This window comes from Gouania willdenowi, chromosome 12 (assembly GCF_900634775.1).
Source record: "Gouania willdenowi chromosome 12, fGouWil2.1, whole genome shotgun sequence".
Lineage (NCBI taxonomy): Eukaryota > Metazoa > Chordata > Actinopteri > Blenniiformes > Gobiesocidae > Gouania > Gouania willdenowi.
The window spans coordinates 31,452,900-31,469,005 of record NC_041055.1 but is presented as its reverse complement, the minus strand read 5'-3'; the positions used below and the strand labels follow the sequence as shown (position 1 = coordinate 31,469,005).

General features: G+C 34.2%; 1 pseudogene; it reads left to right on the top strand.

Annotated features, from left to right (window-relative positions):
- The first annotated feature begins 3,462 nt into the window (after nt 1-3,462).
- LOC114473029 (electrogenic sodium bicarbonate cotransporter 1-like) overlaps nt 3,463-16,106 on the top strand; it is a 46,937-nt pseudogene continuing 34,293 nt past the window's right edge.

Below are 16,106 nucleotides of genomic sequence, written 5' to 3'. Positions count from 1 at the left end.
AGATGTTTAAGAGCGGTTTACACATGAGAGGACGAAGGAGGAGGCAGGACAGTCCTCTGGAGTATCTGGAGAAGCTGCACTTCAAGCATGAGAGCTGGTTACAGCACAAACTATGAAGTACACACACACACACACATTGTGTATAGCATGTTGTGTTAAAAACCTCATGTTTGCATTGATGGTGGTCATTTAGAGTCAGAGTGGCTGCTCCTCACACCACTGGCGTGTGCGTGTGTGTGTGTGTGTCCATAGAACCGACTTCCAGTACCTCACATACGTGCCCGTTCTGACCTTGGACGTGAACGACGACTTTAAACGAGACAATGTGAAGAGCGCTGACATGATGGAGAAGGTCACTAATATTAATAACAGTAATATGAATATTATTACATGAATTAATGCAAACGTGTGAAACCTTTTCTAACAACATTAATGTCAGCGTTTAGAAAAACTACAGAGATCAAAGGCTTTTGTCTGCTGCTGTTGTTTTTGTTGTAATTTCAAGTTCTTTTCTTGTGTTTTGAGTCATTTTGTTGTGTTTTTGTCATATTATATATCATATTTTTTTCTAATTTGTATGTTTTGAGAGTTTTTGTGGTAAGTTTTGTATTTTTTCTCTTGTTTTGTAATTTGTTGTCATTTTTGTGTATATTTGTTGTCATTTTTATATATATATTTGTAGTCATCTTTTGTGTTTTTAGAGTAATGTGTACTTTGTTGTCCTTTAATTAATTTTTCTATAATTCTGTACGTTGTGTTTATATTTTAGTATAGATATAAAATATTATATATATTTGTCTTGTTTTTGTGTGGTTTGATGCTTAAATATCAGAATCATTTTTTAATGTTACTTTTGCAAAGTGTACTAAGTCTAGTTGTTGATAAAAACAGCCAAACCCAGAGTTATTATATTTAGTTTTAAGATAAATTCACATCCTTAAATCAAACTATTTCACTGATGCTCATTGTGTATTTAATGTGAATCATAATTGATTGTTTTTTGCTCATTTTCAGGTGAAAGAATTTCTGTCCTCGTTATAAACGACTTCTACTGACGAGAAGACGGAGAAAAATTGTGTTTTTTATTCACCATTTAATGGTCAAAATCAATTCCAACCACAGAACAATTTTTTATAAGCTTTTACTGCTTCTTGTTGTTGTTTTTTATATTTATCTTTCACCGTGTCATTATGAGATTGTGTGTGTGGTGTGCACTGGTATTAGTGATTAAAATGATCAAATTAATTGATTGATTCATGTGTTTTTTTAAGTGATTATTTTCAATGAATTCACATAAAGCTACAGTAAAAAACAAGTTTGTCCTAAATGTATTATTAAATTATTCAACAATGTCTGGAGGTTTCTGTTCATAAACCATGCAGCTGTTTTCTGTAGTTTTACATTTATTTTACCAATAAAGATTTACAATAAATAAAACATGACTTTTATTTGATTTTAATGACTCAGATTGTTTTTGCTGCTGATGTAAAATGTATTATATGACAAAAATCATGGATGATTTGCAGTTTCACAGAAAAAACCTTGCAAAATTATTGTGCACTGCACTAATAAATCTAAATAAAACGGGACATTCAAGACTTTTTTATCCTTGAGTTCATTTGCAAACATACTTTTATTAGTAATCAAAGTAATGCTAATGCTAGATTAATGTTAATGCTAGGCTAACATTAACCAATGCTAAAGTAAGATTAATGCTACTAAAGCTAGACTATTGCTAGGCAAATATGATTGTTAGGCTATTGCTAACGCTAGGTTAACGTTAACACTAGTTAATGTTAACGCTAGGCTAATGCTAACCTAACAGGGGCCAGCACCTGCATCCGCACTTGCATTTTTTTCAGGAAATGCAAATATTCTAGTTAAAGTTGTTTTAAATTGATTTAAAACTGCTCAGAATTTCTATCAAATTTCAATAATTCCAAAGAGAAGTTTCTATTTTTTAATATTGCCAAAATTCCCGAGCTTAAATTCCAGTGGAAATCTGCCAGATATTTACGTCTCTTCCCAACCATACTGAGATAACCACAACTACATTATTTACAATGATTTTCTGTTTTAAAGCAGTGGTTCTCAAACCTTTTTGGTCTAAGTTCCCCACTTTATGTCCAACTAGAACTTTTTCCTCAGAATTCTGTGAAAAAACAACTAATATAGATCATAAAGATGGAATGAATCAGTGATAACACACTTTTAAAATAATCTCATCATTTTGTAAATAAGTGAATAAAACAGTATTAAGTGCCTCCTGAATAGATTTATTTCTAAAGTTTTATCATTTACGTTCATCTCCCTCCTAAACACTGACCTTTGTATTTTCAGTTCATGTTTTAATCAAGATAATTTCTATCATTATTTATGGTGTGATTTTGTGTGTTTTGTTATTGTTTGTTTGTTTTATTATTTCAGTATATTTTTCTCTTATTTTGTGTGTTTTTGGTGTCATTTGGTTTGTTTCTTATGTCGTTTTGTAAGTTTCTCTGTTATTTTTGTTGTATTTTGTGAGTTGGTGGTAATAGTAAGTGTTTTTTATCTCAGTGCGAGTGCATTTGGTGTCATTTTGTGTACTTTTTTGTTGTTTGTCTGTTCTATTTTATTATTCTGTATATTTTTCATCTTATTGTGTGTGTTTTTGTTGTCGTTTTGTGTTTCTGGTAATATTTAGTATGATTGTATTTTTTAACTGAAAAAAAAAACATTGTAAAATTATATACATGTATTTTTAAATCTCTGATGTTTTAATTTTCCCCTCTCTGTCTCTCTAACGTATCCCCAAGGGGTACACGTACCCCTATTTGAGAAACACTGTTTTAAAGGGCCGGATTTGGTCTAAATTAATAAGAAGTTGTTGATTTTCCCTAACTTTATTTAGTTAAATCCAAACCTAGTATTACAATAAATTATTTTTTTTAATAGAGAAATAAAACTTAACAGTGCGTATATTAAAAATAAATAAAGTAAAAGAAAAGATAAGTTTCTCACTGTTTTCGGATGAGTTTGAGGTTTTTCTTCCTACAGTTAATAGTCAAAGTGTGGGCAGCGACCCCCAGTGGCCGCTCTGTGAACTCCTCCCTCAGCCCCCTCCCTGTGACGTCACAGCAGGAGGCGGGATGACACTTTAAATATGGAAAAAGACACGCAGAGCACGGACACTAGGCACACGGTGCCAACAGGACACAATAGAAGCTGCTTTTTATCTGTTAACATGTTCATGTTTTCACACAGCGAATTTAATCCGATCAACACGTTCACACAGCAGTGGAATGAGGAGCGGATTCAACTTTAACACGGGGAAAGAAGAAGAAAAAAAAAAAAACCGTCGGAGATCCTTTTTCTCACTTTTTTTTTTTTTTTTTTTTACTTCTTTGAAACTACTTCAAACACAAGTGTCTGTGTTAAAATCTCTACATAAAGAGGACTGACCAGCTTTAAAAGGCTAAAACTGTCACCATGACGACCGACAAGAGCAAGTAAGTCTTATTTTGAAAGTATTACCAATAGAAAGTGTTACAAATACGGGGATCAGGGCCTGTTTACATGGCAACAAAGTAGCTTTGGAGGCCAGTTTATATTTAAATAGTATTTAACTCTGTGTGTTTGATGATTTATTTACACACACAGTGTATATATATATATCTATAATATATCTGTACACAGATGCTGACTAATGGCCCTCATGGGGACCAGGTGTTATCCTCACATTACCCAACGTTTTAATTCAGTTTGTTTCCATTGATTGGAGGATAAGAACAGGCAGGTAATAATAAGCCCTGATCCCCAGAAACCTGTCGACATTAATTAGGGACAGACCTGTTGATCCTCCCTGGGTCAGTGTGAGCCACGTCCCCACAACACACACACACACACACACACACACACACGATCCAACATGTGCTCCTGATTGCGCAATAATCTGAAAACTAGAGGAATTCTCAGTACTAATGTATCTTACTCAAGTAGAAGTACTTTTACTTCATTTAAATTGTACTCAAGTACAAGTAGCAGCAGAGTTGACAGAAGTATTTCAGTCAGTAAAAGTATTGATACTTGAATTAAAAACACAAACACACCATGTGGTTCTCTGAGCTCCAGGATCCAGATCCAACTTTTGCTCATTAGTATTTATTGGCAACAAATTAGTATTTATTGGCAACAAATTAGTATTTATTGGCAACAAATTAGTATTTATTGGCAACAAATTAGTATTTATTGGCAACAAGTTAGTATTTATTGGCAACAAATTAGAATTTTGTGGCGGCAACAAATTAGAATTTTGTGGCAACAAATTTGTTTCCTGTGGCAATGAATTATTTTTTTATGACAACAAATTTATTTATTTTTTTCCCATGTCATGTCTGAGGCTTCGTAGAAAACTGATGAAATGGAAAAAGTGCCATGTGACGCAGAAATGGGGAAAATCCGAAACGGAATTCAGGAAATTTTGAGATGACAAGTCGGAGGCCCTAAACATGTCATCAGTGTAACACACACACAATCCATATCCAACATGTGCTCCTGATTGCGCAATAATCAGAATAAAATTCTTAGTGTAAAGAATACTAATGTGTCCTATTCAAAGAGAAGTACTTTTACTTGATTTAAATTGTACACGTAGCAGCAGAGTTGGCAAAAAGTACTTCAGTCAGTAAAAGTATTGATACTTGAATAAAATAATGACTGGTATAATTATTGAAGTTGTTCCCTTACTTGAGTAAAAGTAAAAAAGTACACGCTATGAAAAGTACCCAAGTAAGAAATTAAACAAATGTCCCTTAAATAATAAGACAGGGTTTTGTTTAAAGAAACTTGTAGAAAACTGGTACATGGAAATAAATTAAATCTGTTGCATTTGAACTCATAATAAAATGTGTCAAGAAAAAAAAGTGCAAGTTCTCAATAAAATTTGGAGCAGCTTTAAGTTTAATATTTATAAAAAATTGTAGAAATCTGTTTCCCTTTATAAACATCTGGAGAATTTAGCACTCACTATAAATACAATTTGTAATGTAAGAAGAAAAAAATCAGTTAAACCCTGGGTTTAATGTTTTTAAAAAATTAAAAATATTAACCGTAAAACTAAGGGACCGTCTAACAGACAAAAGAAGCTCAAACTACCAACATTTAGCGTCTTTTCACGTTGTGACGTCATCTTTGAAGGTCTTAAAAGTAACAAGCTCATTTTCAAAATGTAAGGAGTAGAAAGTACAGTTATTTGTTTGAAAAAGTAACAAGTAAAAGTAAAAAGTTGCCAAAAAATAAATACTCAAGTAATGTACAGATACCAGAAAAAAAAAGCTACTGAAGTTTTGTCACCTCGGAAATCAAAAGGAATTGATTTCCTCAGTTGTGGTTGTTTAAACATGAAACTTTGGACAACACAACATCTTCCTTCTTGTTCTATGTTGTATAAACTCTATAGATTCCTCATTCTTGTGTCTTTTGTAGTAACTTCAGTGTCACGTGGACGTTTTTCCCGTTCTTTTGTGCCTCAGCTTTACTTCCCGTTCGTCTGTGACAGTGTCTTTTGTGTATTGATGAGTGGTGTAATGATTACCCAGAATAGGTATAAATTCATTTCCTCGTCACTCAAGGAAGTTTGAAACATTCCTGACCAGGACGGACTGGATTTTTGAGTTTATCACCGTGAATTTCCAAAAATGACTTCAAAGTAATTTTTAATATCACATATGTTTTTTTTTTTTTTAAATTATCATTTTGTGTGGTTTTAAAGTCATTTTGTGTATTTTTGCTGTTTAGATGATTTTTCCTCTTGTTTTCTGTGTTTTGGAGTCATTTTTTCTGTACCCCTCGTCTACTCTACGAGTTGTGAAAAGTACTGATATATCTACTCAAGTGCAAGTAAGTCATACATAAACAAAGAATCAAGTACAAGTAAAAAGTACTACCATGCTTCTTTTGGTAATAAATCTTGCCACGGTTTCCTTACATACGGTAAAACAGTTTTTCTTTTCTTTTAAATTTGTATATTTGCGTCATTTTGTGTATTTCTCGACCATTATGTTTGTTTTAGTCCATGTGTGTCTTTAAAGTCATTTTGTTATTTTTCATCTTTGTTTTGTACATTTCTGTCATTTAGTGTCTTTTTTTTTTTTTTTTTTTTTTTCATTTAGTGTTTTCTTTACAGTCATTATTTGTGTATTTTGGAGTCAGGTTGTTTGTTTTCCAAGTAATTTGGTGCGTTTTTGTTATGTTAAGATTAGCTGAATTAAACAGTACTCAAAGTAAAAGTTACTAAATACTTTCACCCACCACGTTTATCTTTGGTAATAAATCTCTCCACGGTTCCCTTGGATACAGTAAACATCTTATGTTTTTCTTTTTAAATTTCATTTTGAGTTTTTAGGGGTAATTTATTGTGTTTCTGTAGTTTTTTTTTTTTTGGGGGGGGGGGGGGGGGTTGTCTTTGTTTTGTATATTTGTATATTAAAATACAGAGTGAATGAAGTCAAAGTTTAAACCACCTCCAATATTACACACGTTTAGTTTTGTTTAGTAGGTACAATGAATGCTAGCTTAAAATACAAATACAGTATACGTACATCTGTGAGGTACCAGGACGAAGTTTATATATATATACCGATGACGCTTATTTCAACATTATTTTCTTCTGTCACTGAAACATTTTTTGTAAATATACAATATGTTTTTAATTAAAGTTAAATTAAGTTTTTGCTTAATAATGCCAGCAGTTCTTTTGGTTTCATTTATTCAGACAACTTTTTTTTTTTTTTTTTTCTCTTCCCAGGAAATGTACTTTGATCTCCTGACTTGTTTTAACTGTCAACTGCCAGTCTTCCTCAGATTCAAAAAGAAGAGCAAAATTGACTTGCTGGAATCATCAAGTCAAAGACACATCAAAGTGATCAGCAGATGCCTCTGAAGAAGACTGGCAGTTGACAGTCAAAACAGGTGACGGTCAGGAGATCAAAGTAAATGTCCTGAAAAAAGTTGCCTGAATAAATGAAACCATAACATATTATTTCCATTTTTGCTCTTTAGGGTAATGTGCGATAGCTAATAATAAGTTAGCGCGTTGTTGTAGTTTTTATATGCAAGGAATTGGGGACAGACGTCACAGTTTTCTTGCTAATTTTAATTATTTACTGGTTTTACTTTGATGCTAATTTGAACCTTTTTAAACATCCATGTGTGGTACGTTTAGGTGCTACTGTATATTCTTCACTGATAGGCTGCGTCACGTCACTCTTGTGAAGCGATGAGATGGGGGGTGGGGGGGGTGGGGGATGATCCCTGATCCTGATCAGCTGATCTTGACTCCTCATGCACTGACACCAGCTTTTATCCAAGTCTCACACAAGGTCACCAACAACTAGATACAAAGTTAAATATTCTCCAGTGATGAGATGAGCTGGAAATAAATAAGTAATCAGAAGAAGTTGCAACAGGAAATGGGAAAAAAAAGTCAATAAGATTACAGGCTTTTGTATAAAAGTAACGTGTGATTATTTTTAATTTTTTTTATCTTCTCTGCAAGGATGTATTTTCACTTTAAACTTAGTGTCCCACAATCTGTGATAATCACATTTATTTATTTATCTGAATAATATCCACTGTTATCCAGGAAGTTTACTATTATTATAGTCATCTTAAAGATGGAAATCCTTGTTTTAATCTGAAATTAATATGGGGTAAAAGTGACCAAAAATGGTGGTGAAATGGGATTTTAAAAACCACAGAAATTGGTTAAAAGTTGCAAATTAAAGTGGGCAAAAACAGACCATAAAAGTGGTTTAAGAAAAAGGTTCAAAGTGTCAATATTGGAACAATTAGTTTAAATTGACAAATATTGGGCGTGACAAATCGTGAACGTGGTTAAATTGGCAAAAAAAATGTTGGGAAAAGGTGGTGAGATGGTGTTTTTTAAAACCATAGAAATTGGTTTAAGTTGCAAATTAGAGTGGCCAAAAGTGCACAGAAAAAGTGGTAAGTGTTTTGCAGTGTCAATATTGGCTTAAAAGTGGCAGAAATGGAGTAATGTAATTTAAAAAGCAGGAAAAACACTTTAAACTGGCAAATAATGGGCATGACAAAACATGAATGTGTTTTATTTGGCAAAAAACAATCATGACATATGGTGAAAAGAGGTTAAAAATGACAATGGGTCAACATATGTGACATTAGACGATCAAGTGGAGGAAAGGTTTTATTATTATTTTTTTAAGTGCTGAAAATGTCTGGAAAGTGGGAAAAATGTGCTGAAAGGAAAAGTGTCAGAAATGGGAATAATGTAGCAAAAAAATATTAAAAGGAGCAAAAATATGGCAATAAAAAGTGATGAAAATGGGTTAAAATATGACAAGTTTGGTGTAGTGGCAGAAAAAGGGTAAAAATAAGCAAAAATTGGCATCTGGCGATTCACTCCAAGTGTCTCGCAACCCCAAGGTTGAGAACTCCTGCAATACAGAACAGAAAGGCTAAACTCCATCTTTCATATGCTTCCCATTATTAAATTCCTTTGATCTTCTATTTAGGAGATCAAAGGAATTTATGAAATCAAAGTAAATCTCCTGAAAATCCAAGAGTTAAACCTGAGAGAAAGGAGGAGGGGCCAAAGAATCACGTGTTAAAAAAGATTTATTGTTTTTCTGTTTTAATTTTCTTTTTCTAATCTTTGATCTTTTATAATTTTCCTTTTTTTTTCTTTTAAGAAGAGATAAAGAGGGACATCATTGGATGCTTTCATTCTGGTGTAATGTGAGCAAAACACATGAAGACATTTCTTTTTTTCCAGTTCACACAATTTTGTTTAGCAAAATCTGAAATATTTAATTTTTTTTAATCATGTATTTACATTTTTTTTTAAGTTTCAAAACCTGTCTATAATAGTTATTTTCCTTCATTTACTTTTCATTTAAAAAAATAATCCTTTAAATTTAGAGACATTTTAAACAGACTTTATGGGATTTAAATTGAAGCAAAACAATATAACAATTAATGAGACATATGATAACCTTTTCTATGAGCTCCGTCCGTTACAATAGGATATCAAAGTACATCTCCTGGAAAAAGTTGTCTCAATAAAATGTAACCTGAACATTTATCTGTTTGTTTTTTAAAAAAAGAAAAGAGGATACCTTATTGACTTCCTGGTAGTATCAGGTACTATTTACAGCCACACAGTGAAGTACAGTCCTCACATTTTTTTGCTTTCAGGACATTAAGTCTTTCATGTAATACTTTCCGGCATTTCGTTTTATACAAACAGCTCGGAGCTTAAAATGTACACAAAGTAAAGGTTGTGATGCTTGTAGTGTTGCTGTTTTATTTACAGGTCACAGTAACACACAGTGAACGTTATACTTTTTTTTTCTTGTAAGCCTCACTTCTAGTTCGATCAGGAGCTGCTGGAAGGACAACATTAGTCTGCGTTGGTTTCACTGACAAAGTCAGATTGCATATCTAGAAGGGAATGTAGATGAGCTCCGGTGCAATCACAGGAACGACTCATATCCTTCCGGACTTTTGTTTATTTGTTGTCTTCGTACGCAGAGATCATCCCTTTGGCTTTATCTCTGGGTCACTTTCATTATTTTAAGTGGTCTAAAACCAAGTATTATACACTTCTTAACAGAAAAGTAGTCAGATTATCTCCCAAATAACTTATCTTATCAATAAAACTTCAATATTTTCAGAACAAAGTAACTGCTGCAATGTTTTTTAATATTAAAAGCGTGTAGATGGTAAATAATCAGGGTGTATCACTCGTTTCTTGATGATGCAACATTGATTCTTTGGCAAAACTTGCATTATTTCCAATATCACAAAGTCTGAATTTCAAATTTGATTCCATTCACAGGCCTTTCATCCATTTGATACAATTTATTATACTGTATTTAACTCAAAGGTAGAGTTAAAAACAAGCATTTTTAATGTTTTGGCGAATTTAATTACTAAAACGTTAAATGCATTTTAAATGAAAATCATTATTTTCTAACAAAAAAGACCTACTCTAATGTCTGTTGCTTGAATTGATCGGATTGTTGCTTAACTAATCAATATATTGTTATACCTCTAGTAGTTTATGGTCTTAAGTAATATCACATTTACATGCACAATGGCAGAACTAAAAGAATAATTAAAAGCACCTGCTGCTGTTAGCATGCTACGAGCTAACAACAACAAAAGCATCAGCAATATTTGGAAGTAGATTTAACAGAGGCTGAATGTAATTCCAGCAAGACTCTTTTTGATTATGTTAAGGTTTAATTTATTCAGACGACTTTGATCTCCTGACATGTTTCGACTGACAACTGCCAGTCTTTGTCAGAGGCGTCTGCTGATCGCTTTGATGTGTTCTTTGAAGTTTCCCTGACTTCTGCGCAGTAATTCCAGCAAGCTTTTTGTCGTCTTTTTGAATAATAGAAGAAGAAGAAAAAGCAGGATTACTATTGCAAAAACTCATAATTCGCAGTAGGGTAAAACTATCTTAATTCAAAGGAAACATCAAAGCGAAGACTGGCAGTTGTCAGTTGGGATATTAAAGTGGATTTCCTAAGGAACAGTTGAAACCGTAACATATTAAAGGCTGAATGTTGTCCCATAGAACTGTGGAACTCATTTTTAGTACCAGCTTTTTTTAAAGTTGGTAATTGTGTGCACAATCGTAAAGTACCGGTACCAGAGCTTTCCAACCCTGTAAGACAAGAGCATGAAGTGTGGTACAAGCATAATTCTTGTTCCTACGGTTAATTTAGAGACTACATTAAACAGTTTCCTCCTGCAGCGTTCACAGGAAACCACGACTCAAGGCTCTGCAGAGTCAGCACGGAACCAGGCCTTTCTCACCGCGAGCCACTGACACCGATTTGTAAAAACCTTAAATTGTTGTACCAGAGTTAGGTTATTAGCCTGGTGATGGTCAATGTGGAATAGCATCGTTACTAAGTGGAATTAAACTAGAGGAAGTGTAGAGGTGTTTGATGTTTAGTAGACAGCCAAGTTTGAGAATCAAAGGATTCCCACATTTAAAGTCTGCAGCAAGTTGAGACTTAGACGAACGTTATTAGCCTGGAATGGAACTGGGGGAGCTGCATTCCTTCTAAATATCAAGGGAATTCAAGGTCACATGATCAAAAGAAGCTTTGGGTGAGAAGTCTTTTTCTGATACCTGGAAGCTAAACAGACCTTTGGAATAAAGACCATGAGATTGGTCTTTATTCCAAACTACTGCGTTTTAAAGGAGTTGTAGAACGGATCGTTGGAGTAAACCTGTTTGTTCTGTGTCCTAATGTTTGCTACGCTACGCTTTGCCCTGGAATAAAAAAACGAGTGTAAAGATTTTCCTGTTATATTTGCAGAGTGGAGGACGAGGCCGTCCTGGACAGAGGAGCGTCGTTCGTCAAACACGTCTGCGACGAAGAAGAAGCCGAAGGTGAGTTCAGGGAGAAACTCCAGTTTGGTATCTCGAAATTAGTCATAACATATATGCATATATACAAGTGCTGAGGGTAATATTGTCTCTATGGAGATGTGCATTTATCGTATCGATCACAAAAAAAAGTTCAAATTCCATTTTTTAAATCATACTTTTTAATGGAGTGTGCGAGGTGTGTGTGTGTAAACTCCCAGTCACTAGGTGTCAGTGAACTCACCATCAGACCTTGTTAAACTACCTCACTACTCAATACATTTTAGCAGGAAGAATTGCACTTAATTTTCATAAAAACATACTGGAATGGACACTTTTATAGACGTATGTGGTTACTATTTTTTTTAGATATATATTTTTAAGAGAACTTATCAGAATTTGTTTGTAGAAGCAAAGTTCCTCCAACTTTTTTGAAAAATGTAATTTGACACTTTGATAAACATACCACTTGTTTTGATATTTGTATTTAAAGAGGGTAGGTTAGGTAATATTCTCCAGATAACACTTTTTTAAGTTTTGGTTGAAATTGTCTTCATGTGGTAATGCCTCTGACTTCATTGTGCTTTTTTATCCTTAAAGCCTGTGAGGAATTATTGTGGAGTCACCAAACGAATTGACTTTAAGACTTCAACATATTTCACTAAAGGTCACTTAATGCTGCAAACAAAGGGTTCTGTTAGTCTGAGGTCAACCTGTTCCTGTACAATCAGTTTCCTCACTCGTCTTTTTCCTTTTATTTTCCCTTAGCCTGACATCATCACATTAGTCGTGTTTTATCTGCTTTCTCATTACTTTATATGACATAAATCCATTGTTTCCTTTATGAGCTGCTGTAGCCGGAGGTTGTTGGATTTACACAAGGTGGAGTGACTAAATGCCCAGTTTTTATGTCAGACGGGGGAATAATATAACAGTAATAATAATAATAAATGTTCTCTGTAAAATAAACAAACGTCTCCTACCAGATTAGCAGGGCCCTCCATTGTTCGTGTTCAGCCAGTGAAAGATAAGGATTAATAGCCTTCACGATTAATGTGGTTTCCTTCCAACTGTGAACGTAATCTGATCCTTTCCGTGCATTGTATCTTCACAGGCCACCACACTGTGTACATTGGCGTGCACGTTCCCAAGAGCTACCACAGGCGGAGACGCCACCGACGCAAGTCCAGCCACAAGGAGAAACGGGAGCGGTCGGAGCAGAGCGGGGAGGGCTTACAAGTCGGACGGTGACGAGACCAACTTCCTCAAACCTCTCAGTGAGTCTCGACGAGGCCAACAAACGGATGGATGAAGGGATGGATGAATGAATGGGTGAAATCCAGCAGTATTAAAGAAAAACAGTTTAAATTTCTCAAAAACGTACCAGGAAAAGTTTTAAATGGATCCTCCAATGATTTTACAATTGTGACCTAAAACCTTTAAAATGTCCCTATTAGTAGATCTATGTAAAAAAACAAAAACAAAAAACAAACACATTATTTTTCATTTCCTTTAAAATTGAAATACTTCAGTTTTAGAGCCTGTGTTTCCTCCATCTTGAAATCATGTGATTGATGATGTCACACGGCCCCACTGCCTGTAAACATCCCATTGTTTTCTATTGGAGTGAAACATTCAGCCTGATTTTTTACATCATTTAACAACTTTTTCAGTCAAAATAACAACCTGTGCTGCTTTTGGTTGATCTAAATAATCAGGAAAAGTTAAGTGTCGATGTAAACCTCTTTTGTTTACAGAAAGAGGATAAAAACATTTGTGATTCGAAAAAAATGTGTAACCTACTAATGAGGACATTTCAGTGGAGGAGTTAGAAGTTGTTAAACACTGAACTCTGGCCCTGTGCTGCTTGATAACAGGATAAACTCTAAATCTGCTCTAAAATGAATGTATCAATGCTGGGGAATGTGAACTGCATTGTGTCCTAATCTGAAAATGATACGGATTGACTTCATCGTGTCAACAATCTCATCCGTCACCTTGATGGTTGATTAGAATTGTGTAGGATTTATGGGGAAGTGTTTCCCACGTGGGATGAGACGTAACAACATGAAGCAGGAGGACGCCTCACCTCACCTGCTCTGTAGGACTTAAAGGAACCCCAAGAAGAATGGTTTATCTTTTGTAACAGAACTATAGATCTGTACGGAATGTGTATAGAAAGCACAGCACATCTAATTCCATCTATAGGAGCTTAGGGAAGTTTCTTAGTAAAACTGGTAATCCAGTGATTATTCCCAGATCAGAAGGAGTTATAACTCTGACGTCTTTAGATTGTCGTGAGATTCGTGACTTTTCTATAGAAGCCAAGAATTAAACCTTAGAGAAAGGGGGAGGGGCCAAGATTATTCTGAAAAAAAAACAGGATTACATCAGAGAAAGGAAGATCTATTAATTATAATAGAACATAATTTATTTTTTTTTATGTTTTTTTTCTTTTATTGATCTTAATTTTTCTTTTCTTTTACTTGTTTTGCTGTTTTTCTTTTCTTTTTTCTTTTAAGAGTGGATGAAACAAAGGGAGATAATTTCTTGTGTAATGTGAACAAAATAAAAAAATATTTTATATTTGTTAATCATGTATTTTACATTTAAAACCCCATTTTAAATAGAGGTTTTTTTTATATGATTTTCTGTTTTTGTTTTCTTTCTCCATTTACATAATCCTTTGAATTTAGAGACATTTAAACAGACTTTACGGGATTTTGTTGAAGTGAGACAATATAACAATTAGTAAAACATAATGATAACCTTCTCAGGCTGGAAGTTCCCCTTTGTTATGAGTTCCCTTCCACAATAACAACAATTGAAGTCTAAACGAAGCATGAATTATCTATATCTATATATTTTTTTACATACTGTATCAAAACAAGGATCTGACATCCATCACTTTTCTCCCCTGCACCTGCAATGTTTAAGTTGTTTATTTGAGTTTTTTCTCCCACACCTTTTGGCCGCTTTAAGTCGTCGTTTCTTGCCTCGTGCAGCAGACGAGTGCTTGAGTAATCCTCTCTACGGTGACGCTTTAATCCTTTGTTACACCTTGTGCTCAGCTGTAGAGCAGCCCGTGTGTGCACGCTTAGTCATCCTAAGGTGCCGCCCGGTGATAGGACTCAGCTTCATCTCTGCATCTCGATCAGTCAGTGATCAGTGTGACTCACAGTAGTTATAGTTACATGTAGGGTGGCTCGCTTTGACTTCTTTCTCAAAACAGTAAAGGTTGTCAACACTTAAATACAAACCTGTAGATCACATGTGTCAAACTCAAGGCCCGGGGGCACAAATACAAGCCCGTTAGAGCATTGAATTTGGCCTGCAGGAGGAAGTTTTACAATAACAGAGAAAACGGGATTGTGTAAATTACCACATAATTCACTTGTAAATATCGTAGCCGCTACAAACACTCAAACAAATGCTTACATCACATGATGGCAATCAGTTTTATTCTCAAATTGTTGAGAGAGCGCACAAGTTTTCTAAAACCCATAATTCCAGCAAGTTTATGTTGTCGTCTTTTTGAATAATATGTTAAGGTTTGGTTTATTTAGACATTTTTCTTTCAGGAAATATACTTATTAATTAATTATGATAGTTTCAGCTATTTGCAGCAACACACTCTGCATAAAGCTGTAATTTACTACATCAGGAGCGTCATTCTTTAGTCCTGTGTCTTCAAACGGGGATTAGATTTACATAACGTGTGAAGGTTTCCATTTATTCAGACCAATTTTTTCAGAGAGTTTACTTTGATCTCCTGACATTTTTTGAATGTCAACTGCCAGTCTTCTTCAGAGGCTTCTGCTGATCGACACAGCTTTGTCTATGACTTCTACGGAGTAGTTCATTTTGTCTTTTTTTTTTTTTTTTTTTTTTTTTTTGTAATATGTTAAGGTTTCATTTATTCAGGGAGTTTGTTTTTTTTACTGAAGAAGACTGGCAGTTGACAGTCAAAACATGTCAGAAGATCAAAGCCTTTCTCTGAATAAATGAATCCATAACATCTTATTTAAAGAGAAAACTAAATGAATTTGCTGGATATATTGCCTGGAAGTCATGGCTAAAACTGTGTCCAAGCAGCCAGCAGATGCCTCTGAAGAAGACTGGCAGTTGACCGTCAAAACATATCAGGAGATCAAAGCAAACTTCCTGAAAAAAGTTGTCTGAATAAATGTAACATTAACATATTTTCCAAAACCCTGAAATTGTGCTTAAAATTATCTTTAAAGTTTCCCCAGATTAAGTAAAAATGACACAAAAGTCAGGGAAATTACGTGAATTTAACTAAGGTTACTTATTGCTTGGATATTATCTACGTATTATCATTTATACATGGAAGTGCACATAATCTGCAACTTTCTGTTGTGTATTCCGTATATTTCTAATAATAAACCATCTATTGCTACTCAAACATTGATCTATTGTCCAAATTTATAGATTTGTATGTATGGCCTGTTTGGGTTTAGTTTGAACTTGTATTTTTGTAGAAGTTGTGCAGTTTAAATAGTTTTGTAAAGTCTAATATGAAGGCTGAGGATAGATCTACCGTACGGTTAAAGAGTTTTCCTTTTTTCAGTCATCAATCACATCTGCAGCTTCGTACAGATGTTTTTATCTTTCCCCTTTTCTTCATGTATATCAAGGCAAATCGCTGCTTCTCCATCTCAGCCGACAGCTTTCGAGG